The sequence below is a fragment of the Somniosus microcephalus genome, chromosome 5 (assembly GCF_052327205.1).
Source record: "Somniosus microcephalus isolate GS21.2 chromosome 5, FLI_Smic_1.0, whole genome shotgun sequence".
NCBI lineage: Eukaryota > Metazoa > Chordata > Chondrichthyes > Squaliformes > Somniosidae > Somniosus > Somniosus microcephalus.
This window is the reverse complement of record NC_140991.1, coordinates 274,702,224-274,725,092: the sequence shown is the minus strand read 5'-3', so window position 1 is coordinate 274,725,092 and position 22,869 is coordinate 274,702,224. Positions and strand designations below refer to the sequence as shown.

Sequence of the window (22,869 nt, the reverse complement as noted above, 5' to 3'; positions counted from 1 at the left end):
GAACCAACTTTGACCTGCTGAAACTGCCAAAGCTGAAAGACGTGGTACAGTATCAGCAGGACAAGCAGATCGAGCGATGAGAACAATGCTCCAAAGACAGAGTCTTCAGTCCAGGTGAACATGTGTTGGCACGGAACTACAGTGGTGGACCTAAGTGGGTTCCTGCTACTGTCATTGCACAGACTGGTCCAGTATCCTACACTGTACAGACACCCGAGGACATTGTCTGGAAGAGACACACCGATCAGCTTCTACGAAGTGCAGCAACACCCACTGAACCACCAACAGCAGTTTATCTGCCATTGGGTGACGCTGTGGGTCATCCGCCTTCTACCCCGAGAGGCTCACCTTCTGAGGAAGCAGTCGCTTCAGCCCCTATCTCATCAGCAAGGGAGACCTGTATACAGGCACCTCAGCCGCCTACACCTGTGTTGACGTCACCTGTGAGAGACAATGAACTGGAGAGCCAGGTTGACTGCCAGTATCCTACCAGAGAGCGGCGGTCCCCTGTACATTTGAACTTATAGTTCAGAGGCTTATCCTTTATCTGTGTTTTATTATGTTATTATTGTGTTTTAAAAATTTTGAATTATTATTGTGTTTTTAAATTTTGTGGTTCTATTGGGACATCTAATGTAAGAGGGGAGGAGATGTGTATTTTGAATGTTGTATTTGAATTGTCCCACATAGCTTACCGTAGTTGTGATGTGCAATGCACTATGGGAAATAGAGTGCATGAAGTGGAGAAGATTCTGGAAAGTCATGGCTGTGAACTGAACTCTGTCTCTTGCGTACTCTTTTAATTGTTATACAAGCAAGGTTATTAAACTCTTGAGATTTAACATAAACCTCCAAACCCAATAATACGAGGAGTCCGCTCCCGTTGCATATCAGTTTAATGGGCATCCATCATCGCATTATCAGTCCCAGTGTGTTATGTAATACACAGAGGAATGATATACCCAGTGTCACACAGTGTAAAACGAGCGATAGAGTCAGCAGCCCATTTTACATCTGTCCTGATTTTTATTTTCATTGAAGCTGCGATAGGTTCCCCCTCACAGCCTGCTCCAATCCCCCCCCCCAACCCGATGAGGCAGGCAGACCGATATTGATCTCTTCGCTCAGGCGAATTACCTGTGGAGGCGAAACCAGCACCAGCAGCTCGCGCCAAGTTTTTAGTGAGGCCCGAGGATCGATCTAGACCCAAAAACGAGCCCAGACCAAAATTTATCCCTCTGATGTCATGCTTCTGATGGAAATCCCTCCCCTCACTGGTAGCACGCATCAAAAATGTGGGCATGTGCTGCTCCCGATTTTCAAATATTGAAAATCACATGAACATGTGCCTAAATCTCAATATATGCTAACAAGGGGGTGAGGCAGTACCAAGCCAGAAAACTTTTCCTAATATATAATTTCTTTGATAATCTGCTTGGGTAGTTTGGAAGTACTGTAGAATGAAAGCCTGATTTAAAATAGCCAACTAACACTTTGAATAGCTGTCAGCTCCAGCCGGCGTTACATTTGGCACATGCTCTGCCCTTCAGCACTTAAACTATTTAGAATTAATTTTAAACCAAGTGTGTTTGAAATGTCAGAGAGCAGAGTGTGTGTAGAAGATAACACCAGCTGCTTAACTATTGTCAGCTGGTAACGCCCTCTGTGATCACGCCAGGGGGAGGGGTAAGAGTTAGAGCATCAGCACTCGGGTGGGTAAGGAGAGATAGAGCCGGATAGATGAGCTATTGTAAGATTATTTTCATGGTAAGTATACTTTCACTGGTTGTGTTTCTTTGAAATAAAGTAGAGCATAGCTGTTAGCTGTGGCTCAGTGGTAGCACTCTCTCCTCTGCGTCAGAAGGTTGTGGATTCAAGTCCCACTCCAGGGACTTGAGCACATAATCCAGGCTGACAATCCAGTGCAGTACTGAGGGAGTGCTGCACTATCTGAGGTGCTGTCTTTCAGATTAAATGTTAAACCAAGACCCCATCTCTCCTCGCGGTGGACGTAAAAGATCCCCTAGTCACACTTTAAAAAAACAGATTACCTGGTCATTATCACATTGCAGTTTGAGGGACCTTGCAGTGTGCAAATTGGTTGCCGCGTTTCATACATTACAACAGTGACTACACTTCAAATAAGTACTTCATTGGCTGTGAAGAGCTTTGGGACATCCTGCAGTTGGGAAAGGCACTATATAAATGCAAGTCTTTCCTTCTTTATAGTGTAGGCCAGTGGCGTAATGAAGGACACTTTTGGGAACATTCCAGCATAATTTGAGCATTAAAAGTGGACCTCTTTGCTGCAGTACCTCATTAATGTGTTAATATGTAAAACTTAACACAAGTATCTTAAGATGGTTGGGAACTGTAGAATGAGTAGTCAGTGTGCTATGCACCTTGGCAATAGAAAGATTATGGCCTAAAAATTTGACAACACTAAAAACCTGCTGGTGCCACCACGGCAAAGTGTTAACGGCCTTGAAAATGGTGGCTGCTGGCAGGACTGTTAAATTGGCGCTGGGGACTAATTAACATTAGCCCAGCGCTACACTCACTGTACAAAGCCGTTCTGGTGGCGTTTCCCGGCAAGAGGCCCCAAGTGTAGCATGGCCGTAGCATCATTGTAGCAAGAACACCCTGCTTTAAAAGCAAGGCTGTCATTTCAGAAAGCAGTTTGGTCTCTTAAAGGGGAACTGCCTTCTGAAATGAAAAAAATTAAAATCATCTAAAAATAGGCAGTTTGTAGCCATTACAGCTCAACTGCCTTCTGAAAAAAAAAATCCTAAATGGGAGTCTTCAGCTCTTAAAGCTGAATTATCTTCCACACTTAAAAAAATGGGAGAAGTGCTTCCACACTAACACCAAAGGCTCAGCAAGCCAGGGAAGGGGCACCCAGAGTCTCGCACACAGCACCTCAGCTTTGTGCAGGGGATCAACACTGCAAGAGAGGTCCTCTACCCACAGGGGGCAAGGAGGCCCTCCAGAAAGAAGGATGTGGGACCAGATCACCAAGGCCGTCACTGCCAGCAGTGTCGCCCCCAGGACCTGGCTCCTGTGCCCAAAGAAGCTTCATGAACTCAGGCCAGTGGTCAAGGTCAGTGAATGCGTCTTCAAAAGCCATCTACTACTAACTGCACCACTAGCCTCATACACTTCTCAATGCATGACTCCCCTGCCCAATCACTCACCTACCAACAATCTGTACCAAACACAAGGCACACCTCCCATTCCTAGCCTCACCTCACCCCCTTGGAGGAGACGGTGCTTGCTATTCTTGGCAGGGCCATGGCTGAGCCCTTGGCCAGCGGCGGGGCTGAAAGGATGCTGGTATCCTCATACGTTATCCACTTTCTGGCATGCACCTCTTGCTTTCCGCCCTCCGTTCACCACAACTCCACCCTTGTGCCTTTCTCATTTCACACACCCAAGAAATGCAGCCTGCCCAGCCAGTGGTGGTAGAAGAAGTAGAAGTAGAAGTAGAAGAAGAAGAAGAAGAAGAACTGTCACTCGATTTCACACTCCCAGCCACCAGCTCCTCAAGGTCGACCAGAAAGGCCATCTGTAGTGTCCCTCGCTGAAAGTCAGCAGCACTTCCACCAGTCATGCTGCAGCCACTGGGGAAGCACTGTGTGACGTCAGTAGGATAGGTAAAGGCACACACAAGACAGTCACTAAGAGAATGCAAAAGGGTGATGAGTTGATTTCTTGATGTCATATTGGATGGATAGATATATAAAGTTGGATTAGAAAGTTTGCTTTGTGGTGGCTTTTATTTCAGCATTGTGGCCAAGAGGACGCTGTGATGGTCAGTGACAGAGGGAAGGTAAAGTGTAGGACTAATGTTGAAAGGGGATTTGGGGTTGTGGTCACTGGTATTGCAGGCGGATGATTCCATCCCGAATAACCCAGCCAGAAAGGAACTGTCTGGGTTGCAACCTTCCTTCTGCTTCCTCCTCTTCTGCTTCCTCCTCTTCTGCGTCTTCCTCTTCCCTCTGTGAGCAAATGCTGTAAATCTGAATTAAAAGCACAAAATGCTAGAAATACTCAGCAGGTCAGGCAGCATCTTGACCTGAGACGTGAACTCTCTTTCTCTTTCCACAGATGCTGCTTGACCTGTTGAGTATTTCCAGCATTTTCTGTCTTCTCAGAGGCCTTCCTTTACCATCCGATGACTTGCAAGCATTGAGTAGCACTCCCTGCATACTTAAAAAACTTTTACCCTGTATTGCACCAAGCTACTACTTCAATAAAATAAAAAAATCCAGTCCAAAAGCTTAATTGCAAACTTACTTGAAAGAAGTGTGTGGCCCTGTAGAGCCTAAGAATTCAAAAGTGCCACCTTTAAAAGCTTTCAGTGCAGTCGGCACTAGCATCACTTATTCAAAGGAGCTTCTGCTTCATTAACAGTGGAATCCACCGTTTAGCATCCATGGGTCCCTTGATATTAAAATGACCTCTTCAATTAGAAATGTCCCCCGCGCCCAGCACCACTGGCTGTCCTCAACTGTCTTTGGGCTTTTTTCACCCAGCACTTAACTCCCGGAAGCCCTTTACTGAGCGCACAAGAAAGGATTTCCCGCCTGTCCACTGTCAGTGCTGACGGGCAATGGGACTTAGTATTGGCCTGTACTGCATCTCCAGAGGCCGTTACTGACAACAATAACACTGCCACCACTTCAGATTTGGTAACCCCGCCATCTCTTTACCAGCTTGCCGGTTCATTTTCAAGGGGCTAGGATGAGTTCTTGTCAGCAGAGGCATTAGATCTGCTATTCTCTTTCTGCTTCCTCCCCTTCCCACTCTGAAAGTGTCACTGTGGGGAGTGAGCCTGCTGTCCACAGCAAGGGAAATAGGCAGGTGCAAATCAGACACCAAACTGCTGACCAGACTACAGATAGCAGCTTTGTGACCAAAGCCTCTTTGTCAAGCCTCACATCACCTTCAACTGTCTTTTTACACCCCAGCAGTGGCAGGAGATCGTGGCTTTTAAGTTTGGCAACCTGGCTTCCTCAGTCAAGAAGATCATCTCACAAATGGGACCCAAGAGTGTCCATATGTCCAGGAAATACTCCATACCTCACCTAATCTGCCCAATGCTCGAACAGTTCTGGGCACATGTGCACAATGCAATGGCTTAATGCACCTTCACCAACATTGTCGTTTGTAACATCAGAAGAAAACTTTCTAGACAACGGTGAAGAAAAGTGCAAACTAATTTAATATACTATAAGTGATCAGTGTATATGCCATTGGTGTTTTTTGCCCTGGTACTTCTCCTTGGTGGATAGTATATTGTGTGTTTTTTCTACAATTGATAGGCTCCTTATATGTGGTTCCCCAGTGGCAGTAGTTTGTGAGGTAGCTGGCTGCTTTATGACAGTGTGCCTCTTGGGATTGAGGTAGCCCTGTACTTGCCTGCGTCAGCTCATCCTGTGTGTCAATAACTGGCAATGCAACATGCATGTCAATTTGTGCAACAATAATTTGCAGTGCAATTTCCTTTTGAGATGTCAGTGTGCCAAAGATTTGCAAGTTGCAGCTTGTGTGCCTTGCTGGAGTGTAGATTATGTATGTAAAGCAATAGACAGGGGATTCATTTCTTGCATCACTCATCAATTGGCAAGAGATTTCTTTTTCTGCCTACTCCAATTCCTGACCAACCAGACAATTATGCCATCACCATTATTTTGCCCACCAGTAATTTCAGACTACCCAGCGTTGTGCCGGCCCTGTTTTTTTACTAATAGTATAGTTTTGCCTACCAGCAATGTGTACCCTCCACAGTAGCCAAGTCCTTTTAAATTGTATCTGCGGCCCTTTAACAGCTGCAGCTGTGTCATGTCCCGCTTCCTTCCCCTCCCATCCCCCATTCAGTGAGCTCCCAGTGCGAGGCCCAGTCCAGGTGGAGCTTCCATTGCATATATAATTTGGGCAACGCTAGAAGATCTGATGGGTCGGCCATTCTTAGTTCACGTGAGCAAATAACTCGTAATGCATCGCTTGTACAGCCTGAACATTGGGAGCATAACATCTTCTAATACAGCCAACAACCTTACATGGAGTAAGTTTTGTGCAATGTTGCTATTCTTCAGATCCATGCACTCTTTCCTGTGGGGTGACTTCAGTTCTGATTTATGTTAGATAATTAGTTCACCTTCAGCAAAGCTTTTTACAAACGCATGTGGCAGCAACAATAGACTTCCACAATCCTCCTACCTCAAGTTCATTAGAGGTACACCCTTTAGCTTTCACTTAAAATGACGTAAAGGTCAATTTTATTTTTATTTGTTTATGGGATGTGGGTGTCGCTGGCAAGGCCAGCATTTATTGCCCATCACTAATTTCCCTTGAGAAGGTGGTGGTGAGCCTCCTTCTTGAACCGCTGCAGTCCGTGTGGTGAAAGTACTCCCACAGTGCTGTTAGGTAGGGAGTTCCAGGCTTTTGACCCAGTGACTATGAAGGATCAGCGATATACTTCTAAGTCAGGATGGTGTGTGACTTGGAGGGGAACTTGAAGGTTGTCGTGTTCCCATGCGCCTGCTGCCCTTGTCCTTTTAGGTGGAAGAGGTAGCGGGTTTGGGAGGTGCTGCCGAAGAACCCTTGGCGAGTTGCTACAGTGCATCTTGTAGATGGTACACACTGCAGCCACGGTATGCCGGTGGTAGAGGGAGTGATTGTTTAAGGTGGTGGATGGCGTGCCAATCAAGCGGGCTGCTTTGTCCTGGATGGTGTCGAGCTTCTTGAGTGTTGTTGGAGCTGCACTCATCCAGGCAAGTGGAGAGTATTCCATCACACTCCTTACTTGTGCCTTGTAGATGGGGAGTCAGGAGGTGAGACACTCGCCACAGAATACCTAGCCTCTGACCTGCTCTTGTTGCCACAGTATTTATGTGGCTGGTCCAGTTAAGTTTCTGGTCAATGGTGACCCCCAGGAGGTTGATGGTGGGGGATTCGGCGATGGTAATGCCGTTGAATGTCTAGGGGCAGTGGTTAGACTCTCGCTTGTTGGAGATAGTCATTGCCTGGCACTTCTGTGGCACGAATGTTACCTGCCACTTATCAGCCCAAACCTGAACGTCGTTCAGGTCTTGTTGCATGCGGGCATGGACTGCTTCATTATCTGAGGAGTTGTAAATGGCGCTGAACACTGTGCAGTCATCAGCGAACATTCCCATTTCTGACCTTATGTTGGAGGGAAGGTCATTGATGAAGCAGCTGAAGATGGTTGGGCCTAGGACACTGCCCTGAGGAACTCCTGCAGCGATGTCCTGGGGCTGTGTTGATTGACCTTCAACCGCCACAACCATGTTCCTTTGTGCTAGGTATGACTCCAGCCAGTGGAGCATTTTGCCCTGATTTCCATTGACTTCAGTTTTACTAGGGCTCCTTGATGCCACACTCGGTCAAATGCTGCCTTGATGTCAAAGGCAGTCACTCTCACCTCACCTCTGGAATTCAGCTCCTTTGTCCATGTTTGGACCAAAGCTGTAATGAGATCGGGAGCCGAGTGGTCTTGGCAGAATCCAAACTGGGCATCAGTGAGCAGGTTATTGGTGAGTAAGTGCCACTTGACAGCACTGTCGATGACACCTTCCATCACTTTGCTGATGATTGAGAGTAGACTGATGGGGCAGTAATTGGCCGGGTTGGATTTGTCCTGCTTTTTGTGGACAGGACATACCTGGGCATACCATGCTCTTCTACACGTTATTGAACCAGGGTTGGTCCCCTGGCTTGATGGTAATGGTAGAATGAGGGATAGGCCAGGCCATGAGGTTACAGATTGTGGTGGAATACAATTCTGCTGCTGCTGATGGCGCGCAGCGCCTCATGGATGCCCAAGTAACAGCTATTGCCAAATGGGACCTAAATCCTAATACTGTGGCGACATTCATTTAACAATTCAAAACTCATGTCTTTACATCAGACAACTTTCCACATTGTCAGATAGATGCCAGTATTGCAGCTGTACCGGAACAACTTGGCTAGAGGCACGGCTAGTTCTGGAGCACAAGTCTTCAGCACAATAGCCGGGATGTTGTCAGGGCCCATAGCCTTTGCTGTATCCAGTGAGCTCAGCCGTTTCTTGATATCACGTGGAGTGAATCGAATTGGCTGAAGACTGGCTTCTGTGATGGCGGGGACCTCAGGAGTAGGCCGATATGGATCATCCACTCGGCACTTCTGGCTGAAGATGGTTGCAAACGCTTCAGCCTTGTCTTTTGCACTCACGTGCTGGGCTCTACCATCATTGAGGATGGGGATATTCATGGAGCCTCCTCCTCCCGTTAGTTGTTTAATGGTCCACCACCATTCACGACTGGATGTGGCAGGACTGCAGAGCTTTGATTTGATCCGTTGATTGTGGGATCACTTAGCCCTGTCTATAGCATGCTGCTTCTGCTTTTTAGCATGCATCTAGCCCTGTGTTGCAGCTTCCCCAGGTTGGCACCTCAGTTTTAGGTACGCCTGGTGCTGCTCCTTGCATGCTCTTCTACACTTCTTATTGAACCAGGGTTGGTCCCCTGGCTTGATGGTAATGGTAGAATGAGGGCTATGTCAGGCCATGAGGTTACAGATTGTGGTGGAATACAATTTTGCTGCTGCTGATGGCCCACAGTGCCTCGTGGATGCCCAAGTAACAGCTATTGCCAAATGGGACCTAAATCCTAATACTGTGGCGACATTCATTTAAGCACTTCAAAACTCATGTCTTTACATCAGACAACTTTACATGATCAAATCCTCGTGCCAGCCTTGGAGGTCGAATAACATATTCGCAATCCATTGTGTCTTTTGAAACAGTGCATTTAACTTTGTCTAGGGGGTGAGAGGGGTTACAGAAAAGGAGATAAAAAAAATCAAATTGCCCAGAGATAGAAGAGAACAATCCCAACAACAAAGAGAACTTCCCCAACAACACAAATGCCCCAACTTGTGAAAAAAGAAAGATAACCTACCTGTGGTAGAATTTTCATCCTTCTCCTATCAGAGCTCCTTCCACACACTGTGCTCCCTCCCAACTACACCCCCTCCCCCTGTGCTCCCTCCCAATCACCCCGTGCTCCCTCACAAACGCCCCCCCCCCCTGCTCCCTCCCAACCACCCCCCCCGCTCCCTCCCCCCCCCCCCCGGCTCCTTCCCACCCCCCCCCCCGGCTCCCTCCCAACCTCCCCCCCTGCTCCCTCCCAACCAACCACACCAACCCCCACCCCCACCCTTTGCCAGCCATTTTCTTCTATTCTTTCTCATCTGGCTAGCAATGAACTAAAACTTCAGGAGAGAGACTTGCGTTATGTAGAGTGTGAGAGCAGGAAGAGGTCCCATGGGAGACTCTTCTGATGTCACAGTGCCATCAAATCACAATCCTTTTAAAGGGGGGGTTGTGCCTCATGTGATTTTTTCCCCCACCAATAGCATGGCCCCATGGCGGCTCACTCCAGTAATGTGTCGAGGATGTTCCCTTAGAAGATGAAGGCTGTGCTGGATGTAGGTTAAACTCTCCTTTTCTTCAATAGTGTAGATCTTCGCAGAGTGGCTAACAGCTGCTTCAAGCCCTGTAGTGAGAGCACATGTGCCTTTTCATTTGAAAATGGGCATGATAGATGCCTCCAGTGTCTTGCTGCCAAATGTAATGGTGGAATTTGGGGATTGCTTCTCATTGTCAGTTTTCACCCACATTGACCATCTTTGCCATCTCCAGTCCCATGTTTCAGGCACAGCTACTGGAGCATCCCCAGCTCCTATGGGCTTTGCTATAGTGCCTGACTCACCTTAGCAACAAAAACTGAAGTAGCTCCTCCTCTTCTATAGTGGTTGAGGTCAGATGTTCTGGGTGCAAAATTGGAGCAGGATTCACTTCTTTGACGTATCCTCTGGTGAAGGAACGCTGGCATTACACAGAAGAAAGTTTTTTCTTCAGAGTTAGCCTAGGTGTTATTCATTCCTTTGTGAAAAAAATTAAGCATTTTTATCTGGTCTTAGCTTGGTGGTGGTTCCAATACTAACGGGGGTTTTTTTTGGCCAAAGGGTGAAAACAGTTGCACAATGGGTGCAGTACTAATAAGAAATGCCTGTTTGAAAGTCTGGATTTAGCACACAACTTTCAGGCTAATTGATGATTATCATGATCTGAATGTGTCAACAGGAGCTGAAACCGACAACTGCAGGTTTAGCACTCAAACGCTGATTAGATGCAACATTCCTGGAGCTGTATATGTAGCCTGCACTCATCCCACTGTAAGATCTTAATGATCTCTGAATTCTTGGACAAGACACCAATAGGCAGCAATGCTAGTCAGAGAATAGATTGAAGTAGTCGAGGAATCAATGTTTAAAACATTTCATCCTCGAGGTGGGGACTTGTACGAAAGATTGATATTTAAAGATATTTAGTAGATGAGAATCATATACAGGAAACTTTGTGCTATCCGGCACCGATGGGACCGAGCTGTTGCCGTCCCATCAAAACTGCCGGACAAACCAGCGCTAATGTTGAAACATACGGAGATTTTGAGCTCCGTATCTGGCAACAAACCCTGTTGCACAGCTTCTAAACAGTCGGCCGTACCTTGCAAGCATCTCTGTAGCGTCTCTGTAGCTTAGCAACAGCTTCAGCGAGACCTTGCAGAGCTTGACTGTTGAGAAAAAAGCAACGAAAAGAAAAAAACCTAACGAAACTGTAGTGTATGTACCTTTAAGGGGAGAACTACTTTTTACAGTTCCTGTATACTGTAGTACCGGCAGTGACCACACCTGTATATAAACCCTGAGTAGGGGATCTGTACGTTTAGTTTTAGAGTAACCCTCATCCAGTAAATACCTGTTGATTGTTCCTGCAGTCTCGTGTCTAGTTATTGAAGGACACAACATCAAAAATACACGGATCTAACAGAAACGGCTCCTGATTTTTGCCGGTGGCTCGAGCTTGCCGGACATTTAGCCTCCGGATAACACAAAGTTTCCTGTGCATATAAATTCAAGCGTAGCCATTGACCAAATAATATTACCCATAATTAATCTTGAGTAACTAAGCAAGCTAAGACTTGTTCAAAATGTAGCTGCAGACAGTCAAAAACAGCTTTGACTAAGTTTTGATAACAAACAGTCACAGACGGCGAGTGAAGGTTAAATTGCTAAAAAAAACATATTACGATGCTAAGTAGAAATTAGAAGTCGCTTAACAAAACTAATTGCAACGATATGTAAAAAATAATTCGTATAAGGACATAAAATGAGAGAGATCATGGAGATAAGGTATTTATCTGGTAGATTAAAGTGAGATAGTTTGGATACCTCAAGACTAGTGAAACAGCGCTGATATGGGCCCTTGGTATAAAGGCCTTGTACAAGGGAAGCTAGAAATGAAAGAGATAAAGTAAATTCCAATGGGGTGAAAAACTATAAACAAGATAACACTGAACATGGCAAAGTTGGTGGAAAAATACTGGAAAATAAAGAGACCAAGGGCTGCGAGCTACTCATTAAAACCATTGCCTAATATTAAGGATATTATGCTGTATGCTTAATAAATCTTGATCCATTGCTCAAACATACTGGCTGCTGCCTATTGGTGTCTTGTCCAAGAACGTAGAGATCATTAAGATCTTACACCACTTCCACTGAAGGTGTGGCGTGCAATGGCTGGGAATGCAAGGATGTTTGAAGTAGCAAGAGAGAGGGCACCCAGGTTCTCCTATGCAGCACTGGAGGTCCTGGTGAAGGAGGTAGAGAGGAGGAGGGATGTCCTCTACCCATGGGGGGAAGGAGGCCACAGAGGCAGCTGGTGCGCCACATGTGGGAGGAGATCACCCGGGAGGTCACAGCCAGGAGCCCTGCCCCTGGGACATGGCTCCAGTGCTGGAAGAAATGTAATGACTTGACACAGTGGTCAAGGTAAGATCCTATCTCAAAAATACACTTCTCAATGACTGCATCACCACCACCACCAGCATCACAACCGCAACACACTTCATCCACCAAATAACTTTACACTGACATTCACACACCCCACACTATTGCATCGTTCAGACACATTGCACAGCTCTTCTACCATGTGAGACATCACACAAACACACACACAAACACACCTGCCAAAACACTCTTCTCGGAAAAAATAGCACATAACAGGCAGTAGCAGGACCTGACCGGGGGAGGTCAACCAGGTCTGCATGAAATCACTCTCCTTGAGGAGGCAGTTGCGACCATGATCGGGAGGGGGGTGGGAGATGCCATGGCCAGAGGCAGAGCAGGGGGCATCTCGCCTGAGCTATGTGGCCACTCCAGCTTCCTTGCAGATGCACAATTATTCCTGATCCCTAATCACCCAAAGCTCTCCTCACTCCCAACCTCCATATGGTCTCATCACGCACATCCTCCAATAGTGCCCACACGCACTGCACCCTAACCCTTCCAGCTTTGTCATTGCAGGCTCCCAGGAGCAAGGTCCACTTCGCCACCCGCCCCCCCCCCCCCCCCCCGGCACCCCCCCCCCCCGGAGGAAGAGGAGGAGAGCGAGGAAGAATGAACTGCATCAATGGCTACCACAGTCGCAGGCACCAGCTCAGAGACCAGCACCACGCGTAACTTAGAGGCTAGCTTATAAGAGAGATCCTCACAGTGGAACGCAGAATTTTGCCAACTCTCACGATTTAATCGCGAGACACACGATTTTTAATTAAAACTCACCCCAACTTGCGATCTCGTGATTCCACTCAGATAAGTCATAATTCTTCTCATCTGTATGAATCTTCGTCACCGCCTCCTGTGATTGGCTGCTGGGGACACGTTGGTTGGGTCAGGGATTCTCAAGGCGGGGGGGCCCCTGGCCCACCTTCCCAAACCCTGCCTGGTGTGATTGACGGAAGCTTCTGTGAAATTCAAAGCATTCATGGGCAGAGATTCGCTTTGCTACATGTTTCAGCGGATTCTTGTAATTGTAATGTAAAAATAAACAACTCGGTGGCCATTGGGTGAACAAAAAGCAAACAAATAAAACATGAGTGAGAGAGGAGTTCCAGTGGGAATGGTGAGTGAAGGAACACTAAGCAGTAAATTAGAAGTGGGGCTCACGGAATGTACCAGCAGGCAATGATGATGGGAAACTGACCAGGCTACGACCTCATGGTGTCTGGCAGGTGAGTTCCCATCCGTTGGAACTCCTTATGTTGACAGTTCCCCTTCCCCCTGCCCAAGAGAGGTCAGGACAGGATTGGCAGCTGATAAGCCCAGTGAGAAGATGTGTACCAGCCTGCTCAATGGCAATTGTGAAGCCCAGCTTGGGGTCCAGGCTGGGGAACATGGCATGGATGCCCAAAGACAGAGGTAGGCATTTTGTCTCGGGTGCTGAAAGTGCACAATGCTTCTGGCGACTTCTGCCAGAACTCCAGTGGAATTCGGGAAAGACCCAGAAACGCCATATCCCAGCCTTCCCCAAGTGTTCCGTGGGGCCGAGTAAGGGGTCAAACAAAGCCAGCGTCATAGGAGGGGTCGTGGTTGGGCCACTGACTCCAAGTGAGACCTGGCATTCCGGACTGCTGAACAGCAGAAGTTGGGCCCTTCTCGGGGTCTAGGCCTGGATCATGGCAGGTAATTGTTTTTAACGTTTTGATCAGGGAGCTACGGGCGCACTTCTGGTGTCTTTCTGGGGGGAGCGGGCCTAGCATTCTCCCTCACCCCGCAGATGCAGCTCACTCAGCCAAATTTTTAGCTTCCTGGGGCATGTCAGCACCTGAGAGTAGGGTTACCAACTCCTGGAGCTTTCATCACACAACCTCTCACCTCCAACCGGCCCATCCTGTCAAACAGCCTTTCATCCCATCGGCAATATTTTGGTAATTAATAACTCACTATAAACAAATGTGTTCAAAACAAATTTTAAAAAACACATTTTTTTGTTGCCCCTATGATTTTTCTCCCGGGTTGCTCGCAACCAGTGTCCAGAAATCAGTCTTTAATTCCTGGAGACTCCAGGACAAACCTGCAGGGTTGGCAACCCTACCTAAGGGGCGGTTAGTGGTGCAGGAACCAAATTGAGTGAGCTGCCCCTGACCCATCATCTTTGGCAGGGTGAGTATCAGAGGCAGTTGCTCCAGGGGGCTTTCATATTTTGACCCCTAAAGTACAACTATAGGTTTGATCAAGTAATCCAGACCAAAGTCCTAACTGGCTGAGAAGAAACAATCGTTGCATTCAGAATCCAGGACAGCGCCTGAAAAGAGTCGGCAGCCCCGGAGAAGGCAGAGGATAAAGAGCACGGGAGGCCGAGGACAACGGACCTGAAAGGACTCGGCAGCACCGGAGAAGGCAAAGGATAATGAGCGTGGGAGGCCGAGGACAGCAGACCTGAAAGGAGTCAGCAGCCCAGGAGAAGGAAGAGGATAAAGAGTGCGGGAGGCCAACGACAGCGCACCTGAAAGGAGTCAGCAGCCCCGGAGAAGGCAGAGGATAAAGAGCGTGGGAGGCCAAGGACAGCGGACCTGAAAGGAGTCAGCAGCCCCGGAGAAGGCAGAGGATAAAGAGCGTGGGAGGCCGAGGACAGCGGACCTGAAAGGAGTCGGCAGCCCAGGAGAAGGCAAAGGATAAAGAGCGTGGGAGGCCGAGGACAGCAGACCTGAAAGGAGTCGGCAACCCCGGAGAAGGCAGAGGATAATTCAGAGCAGCTGAAGGCAGTTAATTAGGGAAATTAGGCATATAAAAACAGGCTTCGCAGTGCGGTTTGAACAGAGTGCTGGGAGTTGGGTGAGTGAGGGAGTTAGGTGACTGAGGAGTGGAAGGAGGCGCTCCCTTGCTTCGTCTTTGCTTTCCCTAACTTTTCGCCCTGTAGGAATTGGTTCTTACTTTACACCCAGGAAAAAGTCCGAGAGCAGGGGAAGTCAAACAACAACAACAACAACTGCAAAACCGCTAAAGTGACGTCACAACCAGGGAAGGAGCTGATTGGTAAGTAGGACCTGGTGAGTATTTCTACAGTCCAGTCGTTAAAGTAAAAGTAAGGTCTCTAGTTTAGAGTAAGTAGTGTATAAAGTGAAGTAAGGTCCCTAGGGGAAAAAATTCAGTATCGCCCCGTTTGGGGCGCGATTATCGGCCGGGCGCAAAGTTTAGCGCCTGGCGCTAATTATCGCCTCCAACTGCAAACTTAGCTTTTATCGCCCCTGGTGGTGATTGGAGCACTAAATCAGGTGCTGCACACCTGTCTTAAGGTGCAAAGGCTGAGGAGTGAGGCGCTAATTCAGTGCGCGGGTGCAGCGCAGGTGCTGTCAGTTAGCAATGGAACACAGACACACTGGCGCCGGACGATTCTTAAAGGGAAGGGTCGATCTTGCTCTCCAGCCACACCCTGCTCATTGGAGCCTTGAATCTCAGCCTGGAGAGACCTGTGCCTAAATCTTCCAGCCAAGGACTATGGACAGGGTGAGAGAACGAGCTCAGTGCTTCAGCGAGCGGGTCCTTGGAGGCTCTGGTTGGCGCGGTGGAGCGCAGAAAATCTATACTCTACCCTGAGAGTGGCAGGAGGCCTTTGCCACGCGAGTACAGAAGAGTGCGGAGGGAGGTGGTTCAGAACATCTCCTCCAGGAGCATGGTGACCAGGACCCATACTCAATGTCGAAAAAAGTTTAACAACCTCACTCGGTCGTCAAGGTGAGTGGCTTTTTTTCAATACCTCTCCATCCCTCCATCTCAACCTCACTCTATGGCCAGCGGGTCTTAAAACCCCAATGCCCAACACTCATCCAACACCTATGGTCCTTTCATGAAACACACACGCACATTCCACACTTTGCATACAGTAAGGGCTATTCACCTATGGGAGGCACATCAGGCAAGACCATGGCTGCATACAGTAAGGGCTATTCAATTATGGGAGGCACATCAGGCAAGACCATGGCTGTATATTTACTCAGACACCGTCCTTTTTCTTGCAGGCCAAGCCATCTCATAATTTTTGTATTCAAAATGTATATGTTTGGTCTTTGGAATCATTGCTGCCTTGGCCGGCTTAGGGGTTGCAGGTTGGGGCCTAGAAGCGGCTTGCTATCAGCCATTGACGGACAGCCCTTGCAGTTTCAACATTGTGGGTCTCCCTCCCGCCTTGCTGCTGCTGCTGATCATCCTCGTCCTCTTCCTCCTCCTCTTCTTCCTCCTCCTCCGGTGGTGCTCCAAGGCCTGGTGGCATTGGCTGGGTCCTGAGGATTGCCAGGTTATGCAGCATGCAGCACACAACTATGAAGAGGGAGACTCGCTCAGGCTGTACTGCAGGGCTCCTCCTGAGTGGTCCAGACAGCGGAACCGTTGCTTGAACATGCCGATCGTCTGCTCAACGATGATCCTGGTGGCGAGATGGCTCTCGTTATACCGCAGCTCAGCAGGGGTGTTGGGGTTATGGAGTGGTGTAATCAGCCAGGTGCACAGTGGATAACCCTTGTCCCCGAGGAGCAAATCACTTGGCTGATGTGGTGCCTGGAAAAGTTCTGGCACAGCAGTCTGGTGCAGGATGAATGCATCGTGGCTGCTGCCAGGATAGCGGGCATTGAGAGCGAGTATCAGCTGTCTGTGGTCACAGACCAACTGGACGTTTAAGGAGTGGAATCTCTTGCGGTTGCAGAAATCCTCTGCATTCTCATGCGGAGCACGCAATGCCACATGGGGAAGCCCGCTATCCTCGCAAAGCCCAATGTGCGTTCATGCTGTTTGGCCCGGGTCATCGGGAAAGAGATGTACTAGCGTCTCCTTTTATAGAGGGCATTTGTGACCTGACGGATGCAGCAATGGACCGCGAACTGGGAGATATTGGCGATGTCCCCAATAGCTGCTTGAAAGGAGCCAGTGGCATAAAAGTTCAGAGCCACTGTGACCTTCACTGCCACTGACAGAGACGTCCTGGTCCTCAGTAGAGGCTGCAGATCTGGCTGCAGCAGGTGGCAGAGCTCAGTGACCACCTCCTTGCTGAAGTGTAGCCTGCGCAAACACTGCTCCTCAGACAAATTCATGTCGGAGAATTGTTCTCGGAATACCCCGGGAGGGTAAGGTCTCCTGTACAGAGGCCTGTTGGCCTTCCTCCGGCTGGCCTTGATTGCCACTCTCTCTCTGCGTCTCTGTGGCCTCCGAATCTGCAGGCGCAGGACGACGCCCCAAATCAGTGCAGCCCCCTATTATAACTGGGCACTTAGAAACTAATAGTAAGATTGGGAAGAGTGTAAGATTCTCAAAATTCACAGATCCCCCAAAGCTAGAAAAAAACCCTAAGGAAAATGACTTTGGACTCTTCCTAAACAAGTTTCAGGATGATAAAATAAAAGGGCATGTTTGGACCTGTACAGGGAGAAAAGGCTGCAACAGGAAATGGGATTAACCTCTGTAAAGATGTAAGAAGTCACACAACACCAGGTTATAGTCGTCACCAGGATCATCGTTGAGCAGATGATCTGTTGGACTATAACCTGGTGTTGTGTGACTTCTTACATTTGTCCACCCCAGTCCAACTCCGGCATCTCCACACCTCTGTAAAGACAGTTTGGATATTGGAGTAAAATCAAATTGCCTGGGGAACTGTGTAACCTCAATTCATCCTAACAATTGATCCACGAAGGAGCAGTCCCCACCCAAAACACAGGACCCATCCAAAACATGCATAATGCAAATCACCTCACCAACCTACATAGAAATCTCAGGCTCAGACAGGATACTCGAAACCTGAATATAACTATGACAATGAACTAGGCGATCAACAACTCATTGACTAAACAGTACAACATCCCGAAACCATTTTTCACATTTTTTAAATCAAGTTACCTTAACGAGCCCACCCAAATCAAACAATAAACCAGGACTGATTTGGTGCACAGATTAGGAGGCCCCAATTAGTATAATTAAAGGCCTGTTTTCTAAAGAAAGTCAACACTCTCTCCAGAAGTTCGAGACAACTCAAAGTTCTCTCTCAGAAAGCTCGCCCCAGAAGCAACACACAAGAGAAACTGAAACATCGAAACAGGACAGCATTCTACCATACACCCAAGTTCAATAGCTTCAGTGACCCAGGACATCGTCAGACACCCCGTGGCAACAAGAGCCTTACGAAACTACCAACTAAATATTACCACCAACCAATCCAGTAATATTGAGCCACCGCGGCCAAAGAAAAACAACTCAGGAGAAAAAACGAAGATTCAAAAGTTTCCACTCTACAATCTATTCCTGACTTACCCCGGGTAAGATTTTTACTTAAAAGGAACTCTAAGCCCTATCTCTACCGAAGAAAAGTGGGTACTCAACCCATAGATCCAAAACGCACCCTACCGCATCAGCAGACTCACGAAGACTGACCAGCAGATAGTCGAAGTTCTCTACCGCGTATGGGGTACGGCAGACACCGACCAACACATCCAGTGAACACTGAAACCGCGAACTAGCTCAACTGTCAAGGATTCGTTTTGGTGAGCATTATCCCTGGTCCTCTAGAGTCCAACTTAGCTGGGAAGTGGGTTTGGGAGGGGTGAGGTATTTTTCTACTGTATTTCCCCTCATATGTATTGAAGTGTTCCCCATTTTTATTAGAGTAGAAGATTGCTGTGTTATATTTTATTTCTTGAATACAGATCAAAGTTTCTTGCACCAAAACCAGTTGTCTGCTGCACTTTTGTCACAACCACCAAATAAGCCCAAGGTCTAGAATCAAGGGAAACATAGAAACATAGAAGATAGGAGCAGGAGTAGGCCATTTGGCCCCTCGAGCCTGCTCCGCCATTCAATGCGATCATGGCTGATCATCCAAATTCAGTACCCTGTCCCTGCCTTCTCCCCATATCCCTTGATCCCTTTAGCCTTAAGAAATATATCCAACTCCTTCTTGAATATATTTAATGAATTGGCCTCTACTGCCTTTTGTGGTAGAGAATTCCATAGGTTCACCACTCTCTGGGTGAAGAAATTCCTCCTCATTTCTGTCCTAAATGGCTTACCCCTTATCCTTAGACTGTGACCCCTGGTTCTGGACTCCCCGACCATCGGGAACATCCTTCCTGCATCTAGTCTGTCCAGTCCTGTCAGAATTTTATAAGTTTCAATGAGATCCCCTCTCATTCTTCTAAACTCCAGCGAGTATAAGCCCAATTGAGCCAATTTCTCCTCATACGTCATTCCTGCCATCCCAGGTAACAGCCTGGTGAATCTTCGCTGAACTCCTTCCATGGCAAGAACATCCTTCCTCAGATAAGGCGACCAAAACTGCACACAATACTCAAGATGTGGTCTCACCAAGGCCCTGTACAACTGCAGCAAGACATCCTTGTTCCTGTACTCAAACCCTCTCGCTACGAAGGCCAACATACCATTTGCCTTCTTAACCGCCTGCTGCACCTGCATGCTTACCTTCAGCGACTGGTGCACAAGGACACCCAGGTCTCATTGCACTTCCCCTTCTCCCAATCTATTGCCATTCAGATAATAATCTGCCTTCCTGTTTTTGACACCAAAGTGGATAACCTCGGATTTATCCACATTATATTGCATCTGCCATGCTTCTGCCCAATCACCCAACCTGTCCAAATCATCCTGGAGTTTCTCAGCATCCTCCTCACAGCACACACGCACACCCAGCTTTGTGTCGTCTGCAAACTTGGAGATATTACATCTAGTTCCCTTGTCTAGATCATTAATATAGATTGTGAATAGCTGTGGGAGCGATTCGAACCGCTCAGAAGTCAGAGGGGAAGCTGACCCACACACCATCCCCTACAAGAGTCAACATGCATTTATGAAAGGGAAATCCTGTTTGACAAACCTATTGGAGTTCTTTGAGGATGTAACTAGTAGAGTAGACAAAGGGGAACCGGTAGATGTGGTGTATCTGGATTTTCAGAAGGCCTTCGATAAGGTCCCACACAAGAGGTTGGTGAACAAAATTAGGGCACATGGAATTGGGGGTAATATACTAGCATGGATTGAGAATTGGTTAACAGACAGAAAACAAAGAGTAGGGATAAACGGGTCTTTTTCAGGATGGCAGGCTGTGTAGGTGGTTTGCTTTGGTGGTTCGAATCACCCTCCTACTTAGTTCTATACGACAGGAATTACGGTGAACAGGATTGGAACACAGACAAGCTTTTTGGACTGAACCGTATGGTGTTTAATAAGGTTAACGCACACACCCGCCTCCAGTACGTAAAATGCCTGGTGGCGTAAAACAAATAGTACAACAATACAGACAACAGAAAACGCTGGAAAAACTCAGCAGGCCAGGCAACATCCGTGGAGAGAGAAACAGAGTCAACGTTTCGGGTCGAAACCCTTCTACAGAACTGAGAAAAAAAGGCAGAAAATGAAAAGATTAAAAGGCAATAATACAATTTGGTCCGTTGAACAGGTCCCTGTCTCGTGTTAAGACGTCTAAAATCACACTGTGTTGCTATACAGAGTATAACATGGACTTGTCCCACAAACCCTGGAAACATACACTATATAATACACACAGAACCTCCCTCCTAAGCCCCTCTGGATTGGTTGGGACACACAACATCCCCTCACACAGTACCGGTGGTCTTAAGGATGCATGGGCTTGGACAATGCTCACCCCGATTGTCCATTTTCTTGCTCGCTGCTCCCGTGTAGAACGTGTCTCCTGGCTCCGTATCGCCGTGCTGTATCGAGGTTTGTTCCTACAGTCGAAGAGCAAGACGAGGCCCTTGTCGCTCATGGTGGTTTCTTCTCTCCGTCTCGGACGGTGTGCTCGGTTCTTGGTTCAGAGAATGAGGGCACGCGAAGGTGAGAGCAAGCGAGAGAGAGAGAGAGAAATGGCAAAAGCTGCCTTCTCTGTATACCCTAAAAGTTCATTAAGGTCTGTGTATTGCAGTGATGTCTTCTAAATCACCCTTCTTTGTCTGGTTCCTGCCTTTTCGAGTCTGGGCCTTCCCCCAACTCTTGTATTCCACAACACACTCAGTAATCCAAACCACAGGACATGTACAGGGCTGGGTGATGGAAGACAATTCCTTATCTTGTCTCCCCCTCCCTGTGGTACATATTTGATGTGATTTAGTCTTACTGCTGATGTGTTTTGCCCAAGGTTAAAGTGTTTTTCATTGAGGCCAGGAAGTCCATTGTTCCAGCGAAACTGGCATCGTTGTCTTATCCAATTGAAGATCCATCAAAACCCACTAAAACATGAAGTCTCATTGTCCAAAGTAAATGTCTTTTCCATAGTTAAATTGAAACTCACAGGTGTGTCTGTGCTTCTAGGTCCAACTGCACCACACCCCTACCACTGGACCAAACAGGCTGCTAGTCAAACAGCAGTAACAATCATACAAAATGTCTGATACAAAAAAAATCCTTGGGGCCTGCGTTGATGCTTACAGCTGTGACTAGTGGGGTACCGCAAGGATCGATGCTTGGGCCCCAGCTATTCACAATCTATATCAATGATTTGGATGAGGGGACTAAATGTAACATTTCCAAATTTGCTGATGATACAAAGCTAGGTGGCAGTGTCAGTTGTGAAGAGGCTTCAAGGGGATCTCGACAGGCTCAGTGAGTGGGCGAGAACATGGCAGATGGAATATAATGTGGATAAATGTGAAGTTATCCACTTTGGTAGAAAAAACAGAAAGGCAGAGCATTTCCTAAATGGTGAAAGATTGGGGAATACAGATGCTCAAAGGGACCTGGGTGTCCTTGTATATGAATCACTGAAAGTGAATGTGCAGGTGCAGCAAGCCATTAGGAAGGCAAATGGTATGCTGGCCTTCATTACAAGAGGATTTGAGTACAGGAGTAAAGAAGTCTTACTCCAATTATATAGGGCCTTGGTGAGACCACACCTGGAGTACCGTGTACAATTTTGGTCTCCTTACCTAAGGAAGGATATACTTGCCTTAGAGGGAGTGCAACGAAGGTTCCCGAGATTGATTCCTGGGATGGTGGGACTGTCGTATGAGAAGAGATTGAGTAAACTAGGCCTGTATTCTCTTGAATTCAGAAGAATGAGAGGGGATCTCATTGAAGCATACAAAATTATTACAGGGCTTGATAGGGTGGATGCTGGGAGAATGTTTCCCTAGGCTGGGGAGTCTAGAACCAGGGGCCACAGCCTCAGGATAATGGGTAGGCCATTCAGGACTGAGATGAAAAGAAATTTCTTCACACAGAGAGTGGTGAATCTTTGGAATTCTCTACCCCAGAGGGCTGTGGAGGCTCAGTCATTGGGTATATTCAAAACAGGAGTCGATAGATTTCTGACTAGTAAGGGCACCAAGGGATATGGCGATAGGGCCGGTGAATGGAGTTGAGGCACCTCCCAAACCCGCGACCTCTTCCACCTAGAAGGACAAGGGCATCGGGCACATGGGAACACCACCACCTCCAAGTTCCCCTCCAAGTCACACACCATCCTGACTTAGAAGTATATCGCCGATCCTTCATCGTCGCTGGGTCAAAATCCTGGAACTCCCTCCCTAACAGCACTGTGGAAGTACCATCACCACACAGACTGCAGTGGTTCAAGAAGGCGGCTCACCACCACCTTCTCAAGGGCAACTAGGGATGGGCAATAAATGCTGGCCTTGCCTGCGACGCCCACATCCCATAAGTGAATTTAAAAAAAAGAAACAATCGTTGCATTCAGAGGCCAGGACTGCATCTCAGTACTTTTCCACTGACTGTTGGTATTGCGGAAAGCTGACGTGTTGTTTTTCCTTTTTTAAGTCCAAACACAATGGAGAAGGGTTGGGTAGCGCCACCAACAGCATGACTGAAATTCAATCTCTTTCTAAATATATGAACCTGGAGGTTGTGTTACAGCTTTGAATTTCCTTCTGCGGATCAAATCAATGTGTAAAACACTCAATTTTACTGCAAGTTACGTCAACTGCA

At 47.6% G+C, this 22,869-nt stretch overlaps 1 long non-coding RNA gene across 2 annotated transcripts in view; it reads left to right on the top strand.

Moving 5' to 3' along the window:
• Nucleotides 1-1,702: 1,702 nt before the first annotated feature.
• LOC147117740 (uncharacterized) overlaps nucleotides 1,703-22,869 on the top strand; it is a 52,660-nt gene continuing 31,493 nt past the window's right edge. For both annotated transcript variants that reach the window (XR_015078306.1, XR_015078305.1), the window contains exon 1: nucleotides 1,703-1,767. This is a non-coding gene — a long non-coding RNA (uncharacterized LOC147117740). The remainder of the gene's footprint in view (nucleotides 1,768-22,869) is intronic.